Genomic DNA, 23,671 nt, shown 5'->3' on the forward strand with positions numbered 1-23,671 from the left:
CCCTTTGTTTCAGTGGATTTGAATTTAGACTACATTCTGGTCCCTCTCCTCTACTAAAACAGCCTTGAATAAACTCATCCTTGCCTGTTTAACAACATCCAATGCAGTTTTTGCTTTAACAGGTTTACTAGACAGTTTCCAGGGCCCTTTTGCCAATTTTGAAATTTTATATTTCTATGTAAAAGACCTTTTTGTTTGAGTTGAAATCAAAGCAAGTAGTACCTATTTTACAGAATATAAAAAAGAAGATGTGACAGGGCTTCAAATTTAGCAAAATTATAGGTTATCTGCCTACCTATATTCACAAGCACTCACCAGCAGACTAGACAATCTCCCCCACTGATCTAATATTCTTCTAAATCCACTCCCAACATTTTGTAACACTACTACATCCCTTTGAGACGAAAGCCAAAGTTTTGCTATCATCACTGGAACTATTTTTTTCTTCTATTATACTGTCTAATTTCAGAATCATTAATAGAGTTTGAATTCACAAATGTGAGCAATTTAAATTTATATAAAAATATAGCTCACAACCTAAGAATATAGTGAGGTAAGTAAATCAGTTGCTTTCCTATACTCATGGAAGAACAATTTTTCTTTAGTTAAGAAGAAATACAGTTGACTGCCATATCATTCATTGTATTTCCCTCCTTCAAAATTCACTGCTATGAGCCTGGCAGATAGTAGCATTGGTTAACACTGAACTCTCATAGTACTACTCACAAAGTATTCATTAAATATTACAGACCTCTCCTTCCCTTTGTAGACAGACAAATAGTGTGCACAGTAGCTGGATCAAAAGGTATGTTTGTCAATCTTCCAAACATAATTTAAATAGATATATTTTTGCCCTCTTGTTAAATAAACCTGTCAATTTTACCTAGAAGGATTATAAACAATGAAAGATGATCTTAATAAAAATTAAAATCTTTCTCTCCCCATAAGTCCCTAATTTTATCTCCACAATTATGTAATACAAAATAAACACATGGTGTTATGGGCTGAATTACACCCCCCCATCCCCATCACATTTATTTGTTGAAGTCCCAACCCCTAGTATGTCAGAATGTAACCATATTTAGAAATAGGTCTTTAAAGAGGTGATTCAGCTAAAATGAGGCCATTAGGGTGAGGCCCTAATCCATATGACTGATGTCCTTACAAGAAGAGATACACCGGGAATGTATAAACAGAGAAAGAGTCTTATGAGGACACAGTAAGAAGGCAATCATCTGCGAGCCAAAGAGAGAGGTTTATAGAGAAACCAAACCTGCCAACACCTTCGTCTTGGACTTCCAGCTTCCAGAAATGTGAGAAAATAAATTTCTGTTGTTTAAGCGAAAAAAAAAAAAAAAATTCACTGCTATGACCCTATCAAGACTGTCTCAATTTTTAATATTACCACCATCATATATTGTAAATATTTACTGAACTAATATACAAGTGAATAGATGAATAAATGGGAAATTTTGTGCTCATTTTCTATTATGATATATCTTTCTGTGGTAATATATGCCAATATATTCTTAGTAAGTACACATTTTGCATTTTGTTTAGATTGTTATAGAGATGGTAGTTCATTATTTTTCATACTGCTGTGATCTAACGTTTTGATGATATACCTTTCTTAAGTATCATAGTCATCATATAATCTTATACATTTTTACATTAAAAGACTCAAATCTAGAATATTAAACCTATAATCCTTAAAAATAAACAAACAAAAAGAAATCCTGCATGAAAACATCAAATAGCAAATCTTCCCTGTCATTAATCACTTCATACTTTCAATATTATTTAACAACATGTTTTACCTCACAAGGAGTGATATCCCTGAACAAGAAATCATTTTTGTGATTCCTAACAAGGAACCCTGCAGTTTTGTTCAGTGGTTATTCAGAGATTCGAAACTGCACTACATAACTTTGTGACAGTGTAATATATGATTCATGACGGAAAACACAATACAGAGAGATTTCAGAAAACTTAATTGACTAGAACTGCAGGTGACTTACTACAGTGTTTATCACAGTGCCCCAAAAGGCAGAGTTTTCTGCTGCCTGAATATTCACAATGCAGTAATGTAACAGTTGTAAGGTGGGTGCTGGGCGCTAAATAATCGGAAGCTCTGCTTGAAGAGTACCTGGGCAAACATCAAGATCCTCCTAAGCCTGCCTTGGCTCCCTCATCTGTCTGGAACAGTTAACACAGCAACCAAGGCAGGAACGATATGAGGGAGTGTGTCATGGGGAATAGAAGGCACTCTTGGTGCTCTCAGAGTTTACTCCTTCCAGCAAGCAGAAAAAGAAAGGAGCAGGCATTCTGTTGACTAGGAGGAAAGGAATCCTCATGCACTTAAAAGAGCTCCAAAGCAACTTACCAAGAAATTTTAAATATTTAAATTACATCAAAATGGCAACTGCTTTTTTTTCCCCCAAACTTTGTTTGTTCACCTAAATCACAAACTGAAAGCAAAACGTGGAATAAAGATCTGATCCTGGCAACAAACAGAAATGGGAATTCAAGAAAATGAATACATGAGATGAACAGTGGAAAAGTTATACTAAGTTGTTTACACCCTCATCTACAGGCTTTTGTTACTGGATTATTTCATTACTTTAATGGAAAATGATTTAATGAATGTGAAAAGACTCTGAATCTGTGGCCTCACAAACTGAAGTACTTTTCTATTACTATGAATTAACAGAAAGAAAAACTTTTCCTCAACCATTTGGAATCCTAAAGCAAGCCTCAGTTTATTTGCTGCTACAAGTCACTTAGAAAGTTTGCTGGCGCAATTGAGCATGAACTGCTTCATAAAGTTTACTGCATGTGTGATCATATCTTTTTTACCTCACCAGATTAAGGTGAAAGCAGTTTGATTCCTCATATGCCAGATGAGCAAAAATTTGAGTAGCCTCTGTTTAAATGTTTTAACTCTCTATAAATTACCTTAGATTGAGTGGCTTGAGGAAGGGGTTTCCTATGACTTCAACCTTACTGTCTGCTTTCCTAACAAATGCTGCTGTTTCTTATTGCCAGAGGGGCTGTGATGTCTCTCCCACCATCCTAGGCTCCTATATTAGGGATATAACCTAATCCCTAAGGCACTTTGCCAGGGCTCTATATTTCTCAAAACATCCTTGATACTCAAGGAAAATACTGAAAAGGCAACTTGAGGATATCAAACTCTAAAATACTACACTTAATTGCCACTACACAACATGGTGGACTAATCTCCATTTCTCACCCTGATCTTGTGCCATAACTTGAAACTAAGAGTCCACTGAACATCAGAAATATCACGGGGATAACTCCAGGTGGCCATGGAGGTAAGACATGGAATGGGTAGTGTGAGTGGGGAAGACCCTGGGCAGAAAAGCTGTTACACTCATTTATTTTATGCACTGAACTTTTGAATACTAATTTTAAATATGGTGTTCTACATTTTAAAAAATAGTTTGAAACATGTTCTGGGGTACATAGGAAAAAACATTAAATAAATTATTGACACCAGCCTTATTGACAATTTTGCTATAAATTGTACTTTCACTATCCAAATGTCATCACAATAATCACTTAATTGCAACCCTGAATAACTTATCAGGAGTTCTAGCAAATCTTAAAAAATAGAGTTCATATTAACAAAGAGAATTCCATAATTACATGAGATTGTTTCTCATGTTAAGTTTTAAATAAGCTAAGGACATGCTGCTGCAATTATTTTTATACATAAATGAAAGAATACTTATTGAAATGTTATTAATGAAATATTTCTCTTGGAATAAAAACAGTGGTACAGTAAAGCAAACAACCATTAAATAAAAGCAAAAAAAAAGAGTCTCAAGTATTCAGAGAAATATTTCATTAAGAAATACGCTATGCTGTAGATAAGAACAGGTGGCAATAATTGGCTTTCCCATCTGCAGATTGTAAAATCATCTACAGGTTGGCTTTCAAAAGTATTATAGCCAATATGTGGAAACCTGTCCATTTGCAAATTACGCCAGATGGACCCTGACCAAATTCAGAGAGCCATGTACGACCAATATTCTTTCTGATGTTTTTTAAAGTTTAAAGCAGATGACCATTCCATTTGCACAGCAAAATAGAAACTGTGAACAGTATGTGAGCAGAATTTATTTAGTGAGTTGAGAAAAGTCAGTTAATGACATCAGAGCTCCTTTAAAGTCCAGATCCTAACAATCAAAATCCTCTGCAGATGTGGCCCATTCAGAGGTGATGATAAGATTGGCAATTATCTAGTTTTTAACTGAAGAGTCCAGTATTTCAACTTCTTCCCAGGAAACGGATTAAGAAATTTCCAGAGATGTATAATGAAGTATTATTACTATCACATTGTGACTTGGGTTTTCAGTATTATCACTATGTAGAACTGTGTTCTGTGCTAGTCTAGTAATTTGTATTTTGTTTGTGAGTTTTTATGCCTTAAAGCTGCTTCAAAGCAAAAGGAGCTTTCTGCTCATCGGGAAAAGCATATCAACATTGTGTAGCTGCAGCATTTGTAATAGTGTGGTATACTGGCATCACTGTAGTGCAGCTGAGTATTTTCTTTTTATAGTAACAAAACATGCAATATTGCAGTCTTTGTCTAGCTTCCTCTTTCTCATACACTGAAGACAAGAAATAAATTAAGGAAAAGAAAGCAAAGAAATAGAAGGAAAGGGAAGAGAAGAGAGGGGAGGGAATGGGAAGGAAGAGGAGGGAGGGCGGAAGACAGGAAGCAAGGAAGGAAGGGGGGAGGGCAAACAGGCAGCTCATAAAAGAGATATAAATGTAATTTGCTCTAAAATCCCTTAAAAGAGGGGCAAACAGTTTTGTTGTTCATGAGGAAAGATACAGTAACACTGAAGAAGATGCAGGTTATGTACAAAATAAATGTATCTATAAGAAAATAAAACTGAATTAAAATGCCTTCAAATATCAGAATTAGTTTCGTTTAGAAAATTCTTCTTTCTGTCCCCAGAGCTTTGAGAGTCCCTAATTGTGAGGAACCTCCTTCTGATGAATTAAAACTAGATGCTATCTCTTGGGAGAAAATAAATATAGAAGGCGGCAGGGCTCCTTCCAAATTCCTCTTTAGGAAAAAGCAATAATCTAGTTGCTCATTTATTTTAAGAGAATATTTTTTGATAAACTAAAAGATTTATTCATCAAATAATCTAAATTTATTGAAAATATTCTAATTCCTATATCATGTGACAGTATGGAAATAATCATTAAATTACACATAGTTTACACATAGTTTATGGATGAATGAAACAAATATTACACATAGCTTATGGATGAATGAAACAACAAATTAAATACTGAATCAATATAATGTGAATTTTGTGGAATTCTTTATACCTTTTACTTGATTAGAATCAAAGTTAAGCTTAAATTTTTAAAAGCTCAATATAAAAAAAATGAAGAAATCTTACAATAACAAATTACTCGTGGGGAATCATTCATATTTTACAGCTGTATTAAGGTATAATGGAAGTATAATATAATAAACTAGATAGATATTCAATTTGAAAATTTTTGATTTATCATTATACCTATGAAACCATCACTGCAAATCAAGGTAATGAACATATCAATTGTCCCAAAAGTTTAAACCATCTCCACTCCCTTCCCCAGGCAACCACTCATCTGCTTTCTGTCACTATAGATTAATTTGTATATCCCAGAATTTTAAATAAATGTACATATATTTATGTTCCCTTTTTTCACCTGGCTTGTTGTAAACAGCATAATTATTTTGAGATTCATCCTTGTTGCCTGAATCAATATTTTTTTAATTATTGAGTAGTATTTCATTATATGGATATACTACAATTTGCTTATCCATTCATCTGTTAATAGATGTTTGGGTTGCTTACAGTTTGGGGTTACTAAAAAATAAAGCATCACAAAAAACTGTGCACCAGTCTTTGTGTGCACATACATTTTATATCTCTTCGATATACAATGGGCAGGGGATGACTAGGTTATACAAAAATCATATGTTTAAATGTTCAGGAAACTGTAAACCATTTTTCCAAAGTCAATATAATAGTTTACATTCCTTCCAGCAGTGTATGAGAGTTCAAGTTGCTCTGCATGCTTACCAACACTTTGTATGGTCCAAACTTGATTTTTGACAATTCTCCTAGGGATACAGTGGTGTCTCGCTGTGGTTTAATATGCATTTCTCTAATGACTAATGATCTTAAGCATCTTTTTATGTGCTTATTTACATCCATACATATTCTTTGCTGAAGTGTCTGTTCAAAACTTTTGTCCATTATTAATTGGGTTGTATGTATTATTTTTGAGTTGTAAGTTTGCTGTACAATATATTTTAGAAAGAAGTCCTTTGTCAGATAAATGTTTGCAAATATTTTCTTCCAGTCAGTAACTTGTCTTTTCTTTTTTGTAACAATGATTATTGAAGAGCATTTTTTATATTTTTGATGAAATCCAGTTTGGCAATTTTTCTTTTTGTACTTTGTACTTTGTGTGTCTTTTTGTACAGATATTTTTGTCAAATCCAGGCTCACTAAAATTTTCTCCTCTTTCTTCTAAAGGGTTTATCTATCACAATTAGATCTATTATTCATTTTGAGTTAATTTTTTTTCTTTAAATTTTATTTATTTATTTATTTATTTATGGCTGTGTTGGGTCTTTGTTTCTGTGCGAGGGCTTCCTCTAGTTGCGGCGAGCGGGGGCCACTCTTCATCGCGGTGCACGGGCCTCTCACTATCACGGCCTCTCTTGTTGTGGAGCACAGGCTCCAGACGTGCAGGCTCAGTAGTTGTGGCTCACGGGCCTAGCTGCTCCGCGGCATGTGGGATCTTCCCAGACAAGGGCTCGAACCCGTGTGCCCTGCATTGGCAGGCAGATTCTCAACCACTGCACCACCAGGGAAGCCCTTGAGTTAATTATTGAATATAGTGTAAAGTAAGGGTTGGGCTTTTATCTGTTTTTCTATGGCTATCTAACATCATTTGTTGTAAGTTTATCTTCTTTTTTCCACTCAGTTGCCTTGATACCTTTGTCAAACCACAATTGATCATATATGTGTGGTCTATATGTCCATTTTTATATCAATACAAAGCTGTCATGACTAATGCAGATTTTTCATAAGTGTTGAAATCAGACAGTGTGACGAGTAACTTTGGTATTCTTTTTCAAAATCATTTTAGCTACTGTATTATATTTGCATTTCTATGTAAGTTTTAGAATCTGCTTGTCAATTTCTGTAGTGAAGACTACTGGAATCTTAAATAGGATTGCTGAAAACTTTAGAAAAATTCAGGAAGAATTGGTCTTATAAGATTGAATTTTCCAATACATTAATATGATATATTCCTCTACTTAGGTCTTCTCTAATACCTCTCGGCAATGTTTTGTAGTTCTCAGTTTCATATCTTTTTCATATTTATCTCTATTTGATGCTTTTGCAAATAGTATTTATTTTAATTTCAGTTTCGAATTTTTCAATGCTAGTATATAGAATCACATAGATTTTTTAGTTTTTACAGGTTTATTGAAGTATAATTGATATTTTTTAAATTGCACATATTTAATGTATATAATTTGATGACTTCAGAAATATGCATGCATACAGCTGTGATATCATCACCACAATCAAGGTAATAAACATCCATCACCTCCAAAAGTTTCCTTGTGTCCCTTTGGTGCGGGGGGTGCTTTTTGGTTTTTTGTGGTAAGAGCACTTAACATTAGATCTACTCACTTAAATTTTTAAGTGCACCATAACGATTGTTAACTACAGGTACTATGTTGCACAGCAGATTTCTAGAGCTTATTCATCTTGTATAACTATAAATTAATATCTATTGAACAACAACTCCCCATTTCCCCCTCTCCTCCCATCCCTTGGCAACCACCATTCTATTTTCTGCTTCTATAATTTGACTATTTTAGATATCTCACATAAACAGTACCATGCAATGTTTGTTCATCTGTGACTGACTTATTCAACATAGCGTAATGTCTTCCAGATCCATCTATACTGTTGCAAGTGATAGGATCTCCCTTTTTTCTGACTGAATAATGTTCCATTGTATGTGTATACCACATTTTCTTGTCCCATCATGGACACTGGGCTGTTGCCACATCTTGGTTATTGCGAATAATTCTGCAATGAACATTCTCATTCCTTTTCATAAATTTACATATCTTGGAGAGATTTTCATACATTTACATATCTTGGAACCTCACTACACTCATAAATTAGTTCTAGTAGGTTTTTCATAGCTTTCTTTGCATTTTCTACATAATTAGATATTCCACAAATAGAAAACAGTTTTACCTCTTTCTTTCCAATCTATATGTCTTATATTTCTTTTCCTTACTTTACTACAATAGGTAGGAATTCCAGCAAAAGAGTAAAAAGAAGTGAGGAGAAAGGATATCTTTGCCACTGTCTCCATGTTAGAGGTAAACAACCAGTTTTTACCCACTAAATATGGTGTTAGCTCTTGCTTTTCTAAAAGCTCTTCATCATATTGGGGAAGTTATATTCTATTCCTAAATGACTTAGACTTTTATTCACAAATATAGGTTGGTTTATCTAACCTATATTTTTTTCTAACCTGTTAATACGATTATACTGATTGATTTTTTTAGTATCAAACCAACCTTGCATTCTTTGCATAAAATCCACTTGATCATGATGTGTTATCTTTTTTATATATTGGTGGATTCAATTGGACAAAATTTTATTAAGAATTTTTGTGTGTATGTTGATAACAGCTAATGATCTATATTTTTGTGTCTTGCAGAATTTATGCTGGCCTCAAAAAATGAGCTGGGACATGTCCCCTCCACTTCTATTGTCTGTATGTATAGTATTGGAGTTATTAGTTCCTTAAATCTTTAGTAGAACTTACCATTTAACGCACCTAGACCTAGAGTTTCTTTTGCATAAAGCTTTTTAACTACATATTCATTTTCTCTCATTTATTTGGGGCTTTTCAGGCTGTTTCTTCCTGAGTGAGATTTGATAGTTTCTATTCTTCAAAACCTTTGTTCATTTCATACAAATTGTCAAATTTATTTACATAAAATAGTTCATAATTTCCCCCTTATTTTCCTTTTAAAAACTGCAGAATCCATAGTGATGCCCTCTCTCTTATGGTATGGGTAATTCTGTCTTATTTAGCTTTCCTCATCAGTTGTAGCAAATGTTTATACATTCAACGATCTTTCCAAAGAAATGGATTTTTGTTTCTTCAGTTTTTTCTGTTGATTTGTTTACTGTTTCATTGATATCCGCTCTGATCTTTATTGTTTCCTGTCTTATGATTACTTTCTGGCCTAATGCATTTTTCTTTCTCTAATTTCTTAAGATCAAGTTTATATTATTGTCTTAAGATTTATATTTTAATCTAAATATTTAGTGGTATAAACTCCTATATAAGCACTCTTTAGCTGCGGTGCATAAATTTTTTTTGTTTCATTCAGCTTAAAATACTTTAAAATTTCTGTTGTTTCTTTCTTTGCTGGTGGGCTTTTCAGAATTACGTACTTAAATTTCCAAATATGGGCAGATCGGAAGCCCAGCAAGCAATGAAGATGGCAGAGAGCAGTGGTTGCACTGGCAAGAGCAGCCGGAGCAGCTCGGGGAAGGGGGTTGGTGTCAGCAGAGCAGGTAATTGCTGGCTTCAATCGCCTGCGGCAGGAACAGTGGGGCCTGGCCTCCAAAGCAGCTGACTTGGAGACGGAGTTGAATGAGCACCGTCTAGTGATTGATACTCTGAAGGAGGCAGATGAAACCTGCAAGTGCTACCGCATGGTTGGAGGGTGCTGGTAGAGTGGACTGTCAAAGAGGTGCTGCCTGCCCTGGAGAACAACCAGGAGCAGATACAGAAGATTATTGAGGCACTGACACAGCGGTTTCTGGCAAAGGGAAAGGAACTAAATGAATTCCGGGAAAAGCACAACATGCGTCTCATGGGGGAAGACAAGACGCCAGCAGCCAAAGAAAGCTCAGAAGGGGCTGGGGCTGAGGCCAGCCCAGCTGCAGTACTGGTTTCCTAGAGAGCAAGGCCTTTGCATTTTTTCTACCCTGATTCCCACTTCTTATAATTTCTCTTTATTGTTATTATTTTCTCTGCCATTGTAATTTTTTGGTTAATTAAATGTTTTGGTCAGAAAAAAAAATTTCCAAATATGTTGACGGTTTCTAGATTTTCTCTATTATTTACTTCTAATTTAATTCCACTATGCTCACACAACATACTTTTTATGATGTGAATATTTTAATAATTATTGAGACATGGATTATGGCCCAGAATATTGTCTCTGTCTTAGTATTTGTTCCTTACATATTTATTCTACTGTCTGGGGACAGAGTGTTTGTGAATGTTAGTTAATTAGTTCGCATCTCACTTAAATTTAGTCACATCTCCAGGAAAGATGGAGGCCCATAATTAAGACCATTAACTTTTGTCAATTGGTGCATTTCAGCATATGTTAAAGTTAATTCAAAACCTATGTTGTAGGGCTTCCCTGGTGGCGCAGTGGTCAAGAATCCGCCTGCCAAGGCAGGGGACACGGGTTCGAGCCCTGGTCTGGGAAGATCGCACATGCCGCAGAGCAACTAAGCTCGCGAGCCACAACTACTGAAGCCCGTGCGCTGCGCCTAGAGCCCATGCTCCACAACAAGAGAAGCCACAGCAATGAGAAACCTGTGCAGCTCAACAAAGAGTGGCCCCGCTCGCCACAACTAGAGGAAGCCCGTGCACAGCAACGAAGACCCAACGCAGCCAAAAAAACAAAAAACAAAAAAACACAAATAAAAAAAAACTGTTGTAGAGGCACAAATGCCAACCAGTGCCCTTTTACCTTTTTGTTGTGGGCATTATTTTAGAAAATTTTGGTTTCCAATTGGGTCAAACTGTGGGCTTCTGTTTGAATGCTGAGTTTCCTCCTCCTGTACCTAGGGTTTTGGGGGATTTTGTTGTTGTTATTGTTGTTTGAATTTTTTGCGGTAGTTCATGGATATACTTAAGGGAGAGAGTGTCCTCTCTATACTGCTAATATTTACAAGTTTCCCACTCCAGAGAGTCTCAAATAATTATTGTCCGGGTTAAAGGTGTTCCCATGGCTTTATTGGGCTTAGAATCACAGGCTTATGCTGGGTTTATCCTTGACTACACCACAATAATGTCTTGGGTGTGTTTTACCTACAACCCTGAGAAGGAGGACCATTTTTGGAAACAGAGGCAAAGGCAGCAGCAGCAAAGGCATTTTAGAGGATTCTAGTTAGCCACCATCTTTTAAGAGTGTGGAAATCAGCATGCCACATGGTGAGTGCTCTTCCTCCATGTGAGCAAAGACCCAGTGGGCCTATATATGGCAGGGCATTGGTCTTTCCATTAATAAAGGTGTACAACATGATCACAGTTCAGTTTTTTTCCTTTAAAGTCATTCTTAAAATTTCATTGGCGTATATTTTTACTTGAGCATCTGTAATTTAGTCTTCAAATCTGTTATGATTTTTCTCCTGTTATGATTTTTCTATTTTTTTAGAATACAAAACTCTTAATTTTTTCCTCTTTTTGTCCATTTTTTCTTCTTAGTAAAAACTAAGGTTAAATCCTGCTTGTTTTTATATCCTCAAATTTTTGTTTGAACATATTTAATTCAGCTTGGTATTTTGTGTTAAAACAGCCATTTGCTTCATAGTTGTTTTTTGTGCAGGGAAGGGAATTTTTTTTTTTAAATGTTGTCTTTCCATTTATTGTTCAGAACATCATTTTTTTTTTAAATTAATTAATTTATTTATTTTTGGCTGTGTTGGGTCTTCGTTTCTGTGCGAGGGCTTTCTCTAGTTGCAGCAAGCAGGGGCCACTCTTCATCGCGGTGCGCGGGCCTCTCACTATCGCAGCCTCTCTTGTTGCGGAGCACAGGCTCCAGACGCGCAGGCTCAGTAATTGTGGCTCACGGGCCCAGTTGCTCCGCGGCATGTGGGATCCTCCCAGACCAGGGCTCGAACCCGTGTCCCCTGCATTGGCAGGCAGACTCTCAACCACTGCGCCACCAGGGAAGCCCGGGAATTTTTATTAGGTAAAATATTTTTATTCTCTTCAGTTTTATTCTTGTAGTAGTTTTGTGTAGAGTTGTGTGAAGACTGCCCGGTTGCCACATTTGATAAACATAGTTGGTGGTTTGGAGTAGCTCACAAGACTCTTATTTCAAGAGAAATCTCTTCTGTTAGTGTATAAAACTGCACTTTCTTTATTAGGTGGCCTTTTGAGGAGTGTATGTGTCTGTCCTTCCAAATTCTGTTGTTTTCTTTTGCCTTCCACAAACTTTAAGATTTCCCCCAGATTTATTTTTCCTTGAAATGTAGTATCCATTTCACTTTTTTTTAACCTTCCTCTCTCCAAAAATCATTATCTTTCCAAAACTGCCTCCTCAACTCCCATGTGTACTTTTTACCTCCAGCTTTATTGATATATAATTGACATACAACATTGTGTAAGCTTAAGGGGTACAACACGTTGATCTGATATACTTTTATTGCAAAATGATGACCACAGTTGTGTTAGCTAACACCTCCATCACGTCACATAATTACTAGTTCTTTAGTGGTGAGAACATTAAAGATTTACACTCTCAGCAACTTTCAGGTATATAATACAGTATTGTTAAATATAATTATCATGCTATTACATTAGATCCTCAGAACTTATTCATCTTATAGCTGGAAATTTGTACCCTTTGACCAATATCTCCCCACTTCCCCCAATTCCCAGCCCCAGGCAACCACCATTCTTCTCTTGGTTTCTATGAGTTTGGCTTTTTAGATTTCATATATAAGTGATATGATACAGTATTTGTCTTTCTCTCTCTGACTTACTTCATTTTTCATAACGTCCTCAAGGTTCACCCATGTTGTCACAAATGGCAGGATTTCCTCGGCAGGATCTTTTTATCCATTCATCTATAGACAAACACTTAGGTGGTTTCCGTATCTTGACTATTGTGAATAATGCTGCCATAAACATGGGAGTGTAGATATCTCTTCAAAATCCTGATTTCAATTCCTTTGGACATATTCCCAGAAGTGGGATTGCTGGATCATTTCCTTCAATTCTGAAGGATAACTTTTCTGTATAGAATATTCTTGTTGGCAGTGTTTTGTTTTTTTAATTTTCTTTTAGCACTTTACATATATCATCCCACTCTCTACTGGCCTGTAAGGTTTCTTATGTGAAATCCACTATTAGCCTAGTGGGGGGTCCCTTTTATGTTATAAGCTCCTATTCTCTTGCTGCTTTTTAGATTCTCTCTTTGCCTTTGATTTTTGACTGTTTTAGTGTAACATGTCTTGGAAAGGATCTCTTTAAGTTGAGTTTGTTTGGTGACCTATGAGTTTCTTGAACTTTGATATCTAAATCTCTCCCTAGCTTTGGAAAGCTCTCAGCCATTATTTCTTTTTTTTTTTTTTAATTTATTTGGCTGCATTGGGTCTTCATCGCAGCATGTGGGATCTTCGTTGAGGCATACAGGATCTTTTGTTGCAGCATGCAGGCTTCTCTCCAGTGTGGTGCACAGGCTCAGTAGTTGCGGCACGTGGGCTCTCTCCGTGTGGTGCGCAGGCTCTAGAGCACGCAGGTGTAGCCGCCCCACAGCATGTGGAATCTTAGTTCCCCAACCAGGGATCAAACCCATGTCCCCTGCATTTGAAGGCAGATTCTTAACCACTGGACCACCAGGGAAGTCCCGCCACTATTTCTTTACATAAGCTTTCTGCCCCCTGCTCCCTCTCTTCTCCTTCTGGAACCCCAACAATTTGCAATTTTTTTTATGGTATTTCATAGATCATATAGCCTTTCTTCACTCTTTCATTCTTTTATCTTTGTTCTCCTTGATAATTTCAAAGTTCCTTTCTTCTAAGTCACAGATTCTTTCTTCTGTTGAAAACATTCTGGTGACATTTTCATTTGCATTTTTCATTTTATTCATCTTATTCTTCAACTCCAGAATTTCTATTTGGTTCTTTTTTATGATTTCTATCTTTTTGTTAAACTTCTCATTTTGTTGTGTATTGTTTTCTTGATTTTGTTGGATTACCTTTCTGTGTTTTCTTGGAGCTCATTGAGTTTCACTAAAACAGTTACTTTGAATTCTTTATTGGGTAAATCACAGATCTCCATAGCTTTAGGATTGACTACTGAAAGATTACTGTGATCCTTTGATGGTGTCATGTTTCCTTGATTTTTCATGTTCCTTGAAGTTTTGCACTGCTCTCTTCACATTTTAAGTAGCAGTCACCTTCTCCAGTCTTTACTAACTGCCTCAGGAGAGAAATATTTTCCCTCATCCCTGTTAAGTATTCTGATGCTTTCTCAGACCTTCTTTGAATTCACCTGCTCTGCAATTTTTGCTCCCTCTTGTGGCAAAATTTGTAAGCAAGTATGCCTCCTCTCAATCCAGCAACACACCTTTTTGTTTTCCCAAAGGTGGTGCTAAAGCTCATGTTTGTGGTCTCTCCTGGCCTGCAGATTTGAGCTGGCATTCTCTGTTTGCTCATTAGCTGTCTCCCAAAGCTTGCTCTCAACACCACCATTGGGAGTGCACACAGCAAGTCAGCTAGAGGATGGGAATGCATGTATGTGAGGCACAGAGTGCTTGGGATGCTTGTGGGCCAGTTACTGGAAAATGCAGGTGAGGCATCCCTAAAGGCTCATTGATCGGCTTCTTGATGGAGTTGTTGATGTCATTACTTAATAGGATCTGTGCTTCTTTAATGCCCTCTGAGAGCCCTAGCTGCCACTCTCTCAGACTCGTCCCAATCCCTAGTAATACAGCTCATGAATCAGTACCCTGGATGGGATGAAAGAGAAGTGAGTCTCTTTGTCAGTGTTCCACATAGCTTGGGAAGCTGGGAGCTCACTCACACACTCTCACTTTCCCCCATGGGAGAAATCAAGGTCCAAGAAGATCTCTCTTGGACCTAAGTTGTGCCACCTTAGGGGAGGAATGATGCCAGTAAAATCAAACTGTTCCTCTTACCCTCTCCAATGAGTCCAAACTTGTATCTTTTTTGCTCCAACAGTGTGCTGGAACTTCTCCACGAAGACACCTGCTGACCCAGAATCAATTTCAGACCATTTTACATCAGTCCCCAAACCTATAAAAGCAAGCCACCAGTAATCATGTAATCAATCTATAAACCCTCCTACTTTTTGATGTTTGCTAATCTCTTAAAGCCACACCCCCAAAATCCCCTATGAGGTTAGTTGTTGCTTTCTGGGGGGAAACTGAACCTTCCAAGTATAGCTTGCCATTGCTTACCAAGCAATGAATTCAGTACTTTTGTTTGAGGTATTAAGAGATAGTCTTTTCCATCTTCCCATTGTATTTGGTAAATCATAAAGTTTGAGTAACATTTAGAAGTTTCTTAACATAAACACCAACCTCAAATTTCATTAATTATATAGACAAACGTGTATGCAAAGCTCATTTCTATAGTCCATAATTGTTTATCTCTCCCTAGTCCAATTACTCAAATATATTCCCTAAGCTTGTTTCCACAGCCATTCTTCCTAATATTTTGTTAATATACTCTCTATTTTTAAGTCATTACCTCCACAGCTTCACCCTTCACTACCAGTAATTCTCAAAATCCAAAGGTCTGAAGTGTCAATTGACTACAACCTCAAATTCAGTTTTTATTCTGTAGATGCCTTAGATGTCTCAAGAGCACTAAAAACTCATCATATCTAAAACTACACTTATCTTTTCCATTAAACTTGCCATTAAACATTTAACTTTAACTTTCCATTAAACATTTAACTTTAACTTTCCATTAAACATTAGTCTTTCTGAAATCATATTTCTATTTAATTTCATTACAGTTCCACTCATAACTACGCATAAAATTTTATTTATGGTTATCATTTTCCCCCATTTCTCCCACATTTATTCAGTTGCTACGCAATAAAGATTGTACTTCTTCAAAGTCTCTCATAAACATTCCTTCCTTTATATTCCCACTTCCAAGGCCCTGGGTCAAATTCCAATTACTCTTAACCTGTTCTAATTTTTATTTCTAATTGATCTTTTATCTCCTCCACTCTATTTCTGCCTTCCTAAAGTTTCTAGAGTTATCTCCTTTAAATACAGATCAGATCAAGTCATTTTCTTACTCAGATCTTCAATTGTTCTTCAAAATAAAATTTTCAGCAGACTTTCAAGACACCTAAAAATATAAGTACAATTACTCTTTTCCTGGAATTTGCCCTTCACACACACACACACACATACCCTGCATATAACTTATCTTTTAGCTAAAGGTTATCATTCTCTAAATTAGAACTTTAATTTTATATTTCTGTGATTGCTCATGTAATTATCTCCTTTGAAATATTATGACTTTTTATTACCACCTTTTAACACTATTAAAAACTATTTTTAAGGCCCAATTCAATTTTCCATTAACTCTTCCCCTATACAGAAGGTGTCTCTTGTTTTTCTGACTGTCTTATAGCAATTTTTTTTTCTTGAGTTACATTTGACATACAACATTATATTAGTTTCAGGTGTATAAAATAATAATTCCATATTTGTGTTTATTGCAAAATGATCACCACAATAATTCTAGTTAACATCTGTCACCATACACAGTTACAGAATTTTTTTGCTTGTAATGAAAACTTTTAAGATGTACTCTCTTAGCAACTTTCAAATATGCAATACAGCATTATTAACTATAATCACCACACTGTACATTACATCCCCACGACTTATTTATTTTATAACTGGAAGTTTGTACCTTTTGACTTCCTTTACCCATTTCGCCCATGTCTGAATCTCCACCTCTGGCAACCACTGATTTGTTCTCTGTATCTATGAGCTTGGGTTTTGTTTTGGGCTTTGGTTTTAGATTCCACATGTGATATCATACAGTATTTGTATTTCTCTGTCTGACTTATCTCACTAAGCATAATGCATCCGGTTCATCCGTATTATCGCAAATGGGAAGATTTCATTCTTTTATATGGCTGAATAATATTCCATTGCATATATATACCATATCTACCTTATCCATTTATCCATCAATGGGCACTTAGGTTGCTTCCATATCTTGGCTATTGTAAATAATGCTGCAATGAACATGGGGGTACATATATCTTTTCAAGCTAGTGTTTTCATTTTCTATAGCAATTATTTTTGTCTCATATTGTTTTTACTTAGGCATGACTTACATAAATGAAAGGCAGATAGTAACATTACAGTATGACAATATATTTTTTTAAATGTACCTCTCTTTCTACCCAAATCTGAACCAATTCAGACAAAGTAATCAGCTTATAGAAATTAAAATATCAACTGTATTACCAATCAGCCAATATTGCAGGACATAATTCATACCTGTGGCTAAGTGAGCTCTCTGATACTGACCTCTACAATTACACAAATATCCATCTGGTCACATCTCTATGGTAGGAAGGGGGGTGTGGCCTTATAAATCTCATGGCCTAAAGGGACAAAGCAGATAATATGCTCTCTGCTGAAAGCCAGCTAACAAAGAGGAAGAAAAGAAAAAGGGCTTGGCTTACAGCTAATTATCTACCCTAAATCATCAATAAAGTAAGGTGTTCTTCCTCCTTCCAGAGGAATGAGTGATGGTGTGGAGAGAAAACAGAAGGTTTATCTAAGAGGAGCTCCCTTCACTTGGAAGGAAGCAGCAATGCTGGAGGAATTCATTCTCCACATAACAAGCAGGTGCTCTTTCTTATATATGTAAAAATTCAAAAGTATAAGTAAATATAAAAATTATTAATACCATGTTAAAGGCCAGTTAGACACCAATGAAATAGTGCAAGGCAGAAAAAAGAATTAATTTATTTTAATTCATAATATTTATCATATTGAAAATCATTTTTCTCAATAGATAACCATGTATTAAAGACCTCCTTGTTAAAAGTGCCTAAGAGTTAAAATTCCACAATTTATTCCTTTAAAAAGGAAAAGGAAAACTATTTGCCTTTCACAGAAAACTAAATTGGAAACTATCAGTGCTTGAGATGTTAAAAGACCAGAACATTTGAAAGTAAATTTAAGATGCTCCCACAAGTTACAAATCAATTATAGAACTTTATAAGCAATAATAAAACTGACTAGAATGCTAGAATCAGGTTTGATTTGCCATGATTAGAGAAATCATTGATGGGATTGGAATTTTATCACTACCATTATCTTTCTTTGGAAAATAATAATATAACTGGGTAAAGAGAAAAGCTCAAGAGCAGTAGGCTGTCCAAAATGGCCCTCTGAAGAGCAGCATGGCATCTAAGGGGCTCATTAGAAATGCAGAGTTTCAGGTCCCACTCCAACTACATAAATTAGAATCTTCATTTTACTAAAATCCTAGGTGATTTGCTTGTACATTAACGTTTGAAAAGCACAAAAAGTCCTACTTAGCAGAGGTGATGTCCTGTGAATGGCTTTTTCTGAAAGCCAAAAGCTAGACTAGCCCAATATATTTTCACATTAAATGCTATCAGTTCTCTAAGAGAACCAAATCTGTAATTCAGGGTGAATAGAGTTAAACATCAACATCTAAGAGCATAATTTATAAGGAAAAAAACCATAATTTTGAAGGTCCAAATTGTTGCTATCTTCGGTATCTTACTTCAAGCCCAACTAGGTTTTCTGTTCTCAAAGGGAGGAGAATGTGCCTATTTATATTTTATTCTTTCACTAAGTTGGTGCTTAGTAAATATCTATTGAACATCTGTCAGAAAGAAAGAATTTTCCATAGTGAATAGGAAGCTGCACTAGAAGATCTCTGTCTTTCTAAATCTAAGACTTTATGACTCATTGAGTAATATTTATATTTATAACTTTATGTATGTGTAAACAGTGCTACATTCATATTTATATGATGGAAATAAGTGAGGAAAATTTAAACATCTTTTCTCTGGTCTATAGCTTGGCATCAGCATGTTCACTGGTAGGAATTACCTGAATTTTGGGGAATGTAATCAAATATAAATGAAGCAGTCTCCCCAAGTGCATGTCTAACCAGTTAAACTCCCTCTCCCTGATTATAGCCCTGAGAAGCCCCTAGTCCACCTTTCCTCCCAGTGGTCAGGGTTCACAGGTTGGGGGAGGTGTTAAAATTCTCCCTCACAGACCTCCCTCCCATTGCCTTCTCCAGGCAGAGGAAAACTGTCTTCACTGCTTGCCAGTGAAGACAAGCAACTATTTTACTAACATTTAGCCTTTGTCTAACCATTTGCTACATTATGGAAGTCTTAAATTTTGTTCATTGAGATATACACCAACCTACGGCATCCCAGGACTCCAACATTCTCACACTAAAAGTTCAATAGCTAATATCTACAGGAAGTTACCTAGTTCTTTAATCAAGGTCCATTCAGGTTTCTATCTTTGCTGTGATCTTAGATGGACTACTACATATATATTTTTTAATTTATTTATTTTTTTGGCTGTGTTGGGTCTTCATTGCTGCACGCGGGCTTTCTCTAGTTGCGTGGAGCGGGGTCTGCTCTTCGTTGTGGTGTGCAGGCTTCTCATTGCTGTGGCTTCTCTTATTGCGGAGCATGGGCTCTAGGCCCACGGGCTTCAGTAGTTGTGGCTCGTGGGCTCTAGAGCGCAGGCTCAGTAGCTGTAGCGCACGGGCTTAGTTGCTCCCCAGCATGTGGGATCTTCCCAGATCAGGGCTTGAACCCGTGTCCCCTGCATTGGCAGGCGGATTCTTAACCACTGCGCCACCAGGGAAGCCCCTATTTTTTTTAACGGTATCTCAAATTCCCTATGATGACTTCCCTGTGGGATGACATAAGAAAAGTAGATATGCTATTATGAAGAAAAAACGTGCTGTTGAATACACTTGTACTGGAACTAACAAGTTAGCATTTTCCCTGCCACTGGGGAGTAATAGCTTTCATGGTTAGGAAGAAAAGGTAACCTTTAACATTAGTAGAGCAGAAAGAAACTTGAAAGTGAAGTTGTTGGGCTTTAAAATATTCTGGTTCAGCAGGTAGAACACTCATTTTATACAAGGATCACATCTGATGATCCATAAGGATGCTTAGATCTAAATTTCATTTAGTATTTTGAGGATCTCCCTTAAAATGCTTCTGTATTACAATGATGAGATATTTAATACTCCCATTTATCTTTTTATTAGAACTGTCTAGACATTAGCTGGTAAATTAATAAAGACTGTCATTGTTTTTATATCAATAAAAAGCAGAAAAATGATTTTACCTATTTATAACCACACTGTAATACTTAATCTCTCAGTTATATAAACTGTTTCTCATAAAACAAAATGTTGAACTCAACAATAAATTACCACCCACGAGATTTGGCTTTTGTTAAAAAAAAAAAAAAAGGGTGGTATTTTGTTCCGATTCTGTTTAAAAAAACTCACACATACCACAAAATAAATAAAGAGACAGAAACAAAAGTACAAAAGAGTAAAAATATGCAAGGAAGATTTTACTTTATCTCTTGAATTCTAGATAACTCTAAGGAATTCAAGTATAAGGACATAGATGGATTACAGAGAAACAGAATCCCCATCACAGTAGCACTCAGGGAATTGAGGGTGGAGAGGAAGTTGTTTTTGCAGGCACTTTGCAATTTGTTAGTTCTTTTGAGATACACAGGCTTTCTGTCAGACTTTTATAAGCTTTTCCTTATGCATAAAAATTTGGCAAAAAGTTTGTGTGCGTGCACGCGTGTGTGCATGCACATATGTGTGTGTAAGTTTCAAGAAGTGTTAGAAGCCAAAAAAACCCCAGCAATAAGAAAAAGACAAATTTCAGTATGAGTCAACATCATGAAAAAGAATCAACTGATTTAGTCAGTCCATTAGCTTCAATTATTTGTATCTGAGGTCAGAGGTAAGGCCAACTAACAGAGCTGGTGTTCTTGCAAGATCCCAATAACAGCTAGGGAAGGGGAGGCTGACGGGCATGTGGAAAGCACTCTCTACTTGTTATGAAAACAACAAAGAAGGCAACTTCTTAAGCTGTTCAATGACTAAGACCATGTTCCTTATAGTCTCCTTGGCCATGAACAGAACTGGGCTGCTAGACCTAAACAAAGGTAGAGTTCACGTATGGGGATTAGAAAGTTGAGGGGGCTAGAAGCCAAGTGGTTTATCATATTTACAAACACAAAACTATGTCTTGATTTCTTTACCTAAAATATATGAAAATTTGATAATGATTACCACAATAATATGTTTACATAATAAAGAGTAAAGTCTAACCCCATCATTTTACAATAGGAAGGAACTATAGTCTATAGAGTATAGGTGTCACAGGTTGGGTTCTCCCAAAACAGGTGCTGAAATGGAGTTTGGAGTGAAAGATGGTTTACTGGGGATTAATATCTACAAAAGGAAGGGAGAAAAAGAAGCACTGGGTAGAAGAAGAAGCTGAGCTACAATGTAGATGCCACAAAGCCTCAGCCAACCCAGCTCCAGTCTGGAGAAAGTACTGCCATCTAAAATCCCCGTGATAGGCTGAAATGGCTGGGTGTTTTCTACCTCTGTCTTCCTCGATCAAGGGATGTGGGCTGCCCAGGAAGTGCAGGACCTCAGGTAGAATAAGGCAGCACTTGGCAGTACAGGCTGATCCTGAAAAAGTGACAGTCAGAGGCTGCTTCCTTACCCACATCTGAGCAGTAAGTCTTATTTTGAAGGGGATCTGGGCAGTGCACCCCCGTGTCTACCACACCAAGACCAGAAATCAGTTCCCCAAAACAATCCTTGTACTCTAATGTCTAGGTCTTTGTATTATGAAGCTAATTTATACTTATTTTCCTCCTTCGTAAAAAAAAAAAAAAAAGGAGAAAAATTCATTTTACATAATTCTCCCCCCAAAGGTGATCACAAGTAAAATGCACTAAATGAGCCATATAAAACTGACTCATTTGACAAAGACAAATCACATGGAGGAAAGTCAGTATCCACGAAATCAAGGAATACTTGTTTTATCGAAGATACCGAATTCTGAAAAAATAGTGCAAGGAAAACCATTAAAGGAACAAAACATAATTTGAGTGTCTCACTGAATATTAATTGACATTGTAAAATATCTACTTGAACAACAATGAAAAGTGGTTTTAATGTCACAAAACTTTGTTTTTTTTTGCAAAAGGAAAACAGTTTATTCATAATCATACAAAGACATGAATCAGTCATTATCGTAAGGTATGTGATGATGTCTGCTTTGAAAGTAAAAAGAGCAAGCTCCTTATCTTCCTTTGGATCCAGATCGCAAAGGGTCAGATTGTGACTCTATCATCTGTTATGTATTATACTATCAGCAAGTAACTATCTCTCTGTGCCTTATCATTTCTGAAAATCAGGAAATAGTGAGGAAGTGTGAAGATTATCAAGATAATATTTGTATAATGCATAGAACAAACTCTGGAACAAAATAAGACTTCTTTAAGTGTTAGTTATGGGATAGTTTTTCTTAGAATTAGACATAATATAAAAATTATATTTCTTTTCTTTTTTTCCTTTTTTTGACAGCTTTACTGAGGTATAATTCACATATACAATCTACCTGAAGTGTGCAATTCATTGTTTTCATTATATTCATAGATATGTGCAACCATACCTATAGTCAATTCTGGGACACTTTCATCTCCCTAAAAAAGAAACTCTTCACCCATTAGCTATCAAGTCTGTGTTTCCCATCTCCACCCCCAACCCTACACAACCACTAACCTACCTTCTATCCCTATTCTGAACTACCATATCAGTGGAATCATATAGTATGTGGCTTTTGTGTCTGGCTTCTTTCACTGGGCATAATTTTTTTTTAACAACTTTATTGGAGTATAATCGCTTTAAAATGGTGTGTTAGTTTCTGCTGTATAACAAAGTGAATCAGCTATATGTATACGTATATCCCCATATCCCCTCCCTCTTGCGTCTCCCTCCCACACGCCTTATCCCACCCCTCTAGGTGGTCACAAAGCGCCAAGCTGATCTCCCTGTGCTACGTAGCTCCTTCCCACTAGCTATCTATTTTACATTTGGTAGTGTATATATGTCCATGCCACTCTCTCACTTCGTCCCAGCTTACCCTTCCCCCTCCCCGTGTCCTCAGTCCATTCTCTACATGTGCGTCTATATTCCTGTCCTGCCCCTAGGTTCTTCAGAACCTCTTTTTTTATTTAGATTCCATATATATGTGTTAGCATATGGTATTTGTTTTTCTCCTTCTGACATACTTCACTCTGGATGACAGTCTCTAAGTCCATCCACCTCACTACAAATAATTCACTTTTGTTTCTTTTTATGGCTGAGTAATATTCCATTGTATATACGTGCCACATCTTCTTTATCCATTCATCTATCGATGGACACTTAGGTTGCTTCCATGTCCTGGCTATTATAAACAGAGCTGCAATGAACATTCTGGTACATGACTCTTTCTGAATTATGGTTTTCTCAGGGTATATGCCCAGTAGTGGGACTGCTGGGTCATAAGGTAGTTCATTTTTTAGTTTTTTAAGGAACCTCTATAGTGTTCTCCATAGTGGCTATATCAATTTACATTCCCCCCAACACTGCAACAGGGTTCCCTTTTCTCCACACCTTCTCCACAATTTATTGTTTGTAGATTTTTTGATGAT

At 36.3% G+C, this 23,671-nt stretch overlaps 1 pseudogene across 1 annotated transcript; it reads left to right on the forward strand.

The window, feature by feature from the left end:
* The first annotated feature begins 8,213 nt into the window (after positions 1 to 8,213).
* On the forward strand, positions 8,214 to 11,736 carry LOC309663208 (prefoldin subunit 2 pseudogene; annotated as a pseudogene). Its single transcript has one exon. The product of its transcript is annotated as a prefoldin subunit 2 pseudogene (transcript).
* The last annotated feature ends 11,935 nt before the right edge of the window (positions 11,737 to 23,671 follow it).

The sequence above is a fragment of the Balaenoptera physalus genome (assembly GCF_965194825.1).
Source record: "Balaenoptera physalus genome assembly, chromosome: 6".
In the NCBI taxonomy this organism is placed as follows: Eukaryota; Metazoa; Chordata; class Mammalia; order Artiodactyla; family Balaenopteridae; genus Balaenoptera; species Balaenoptera physalus.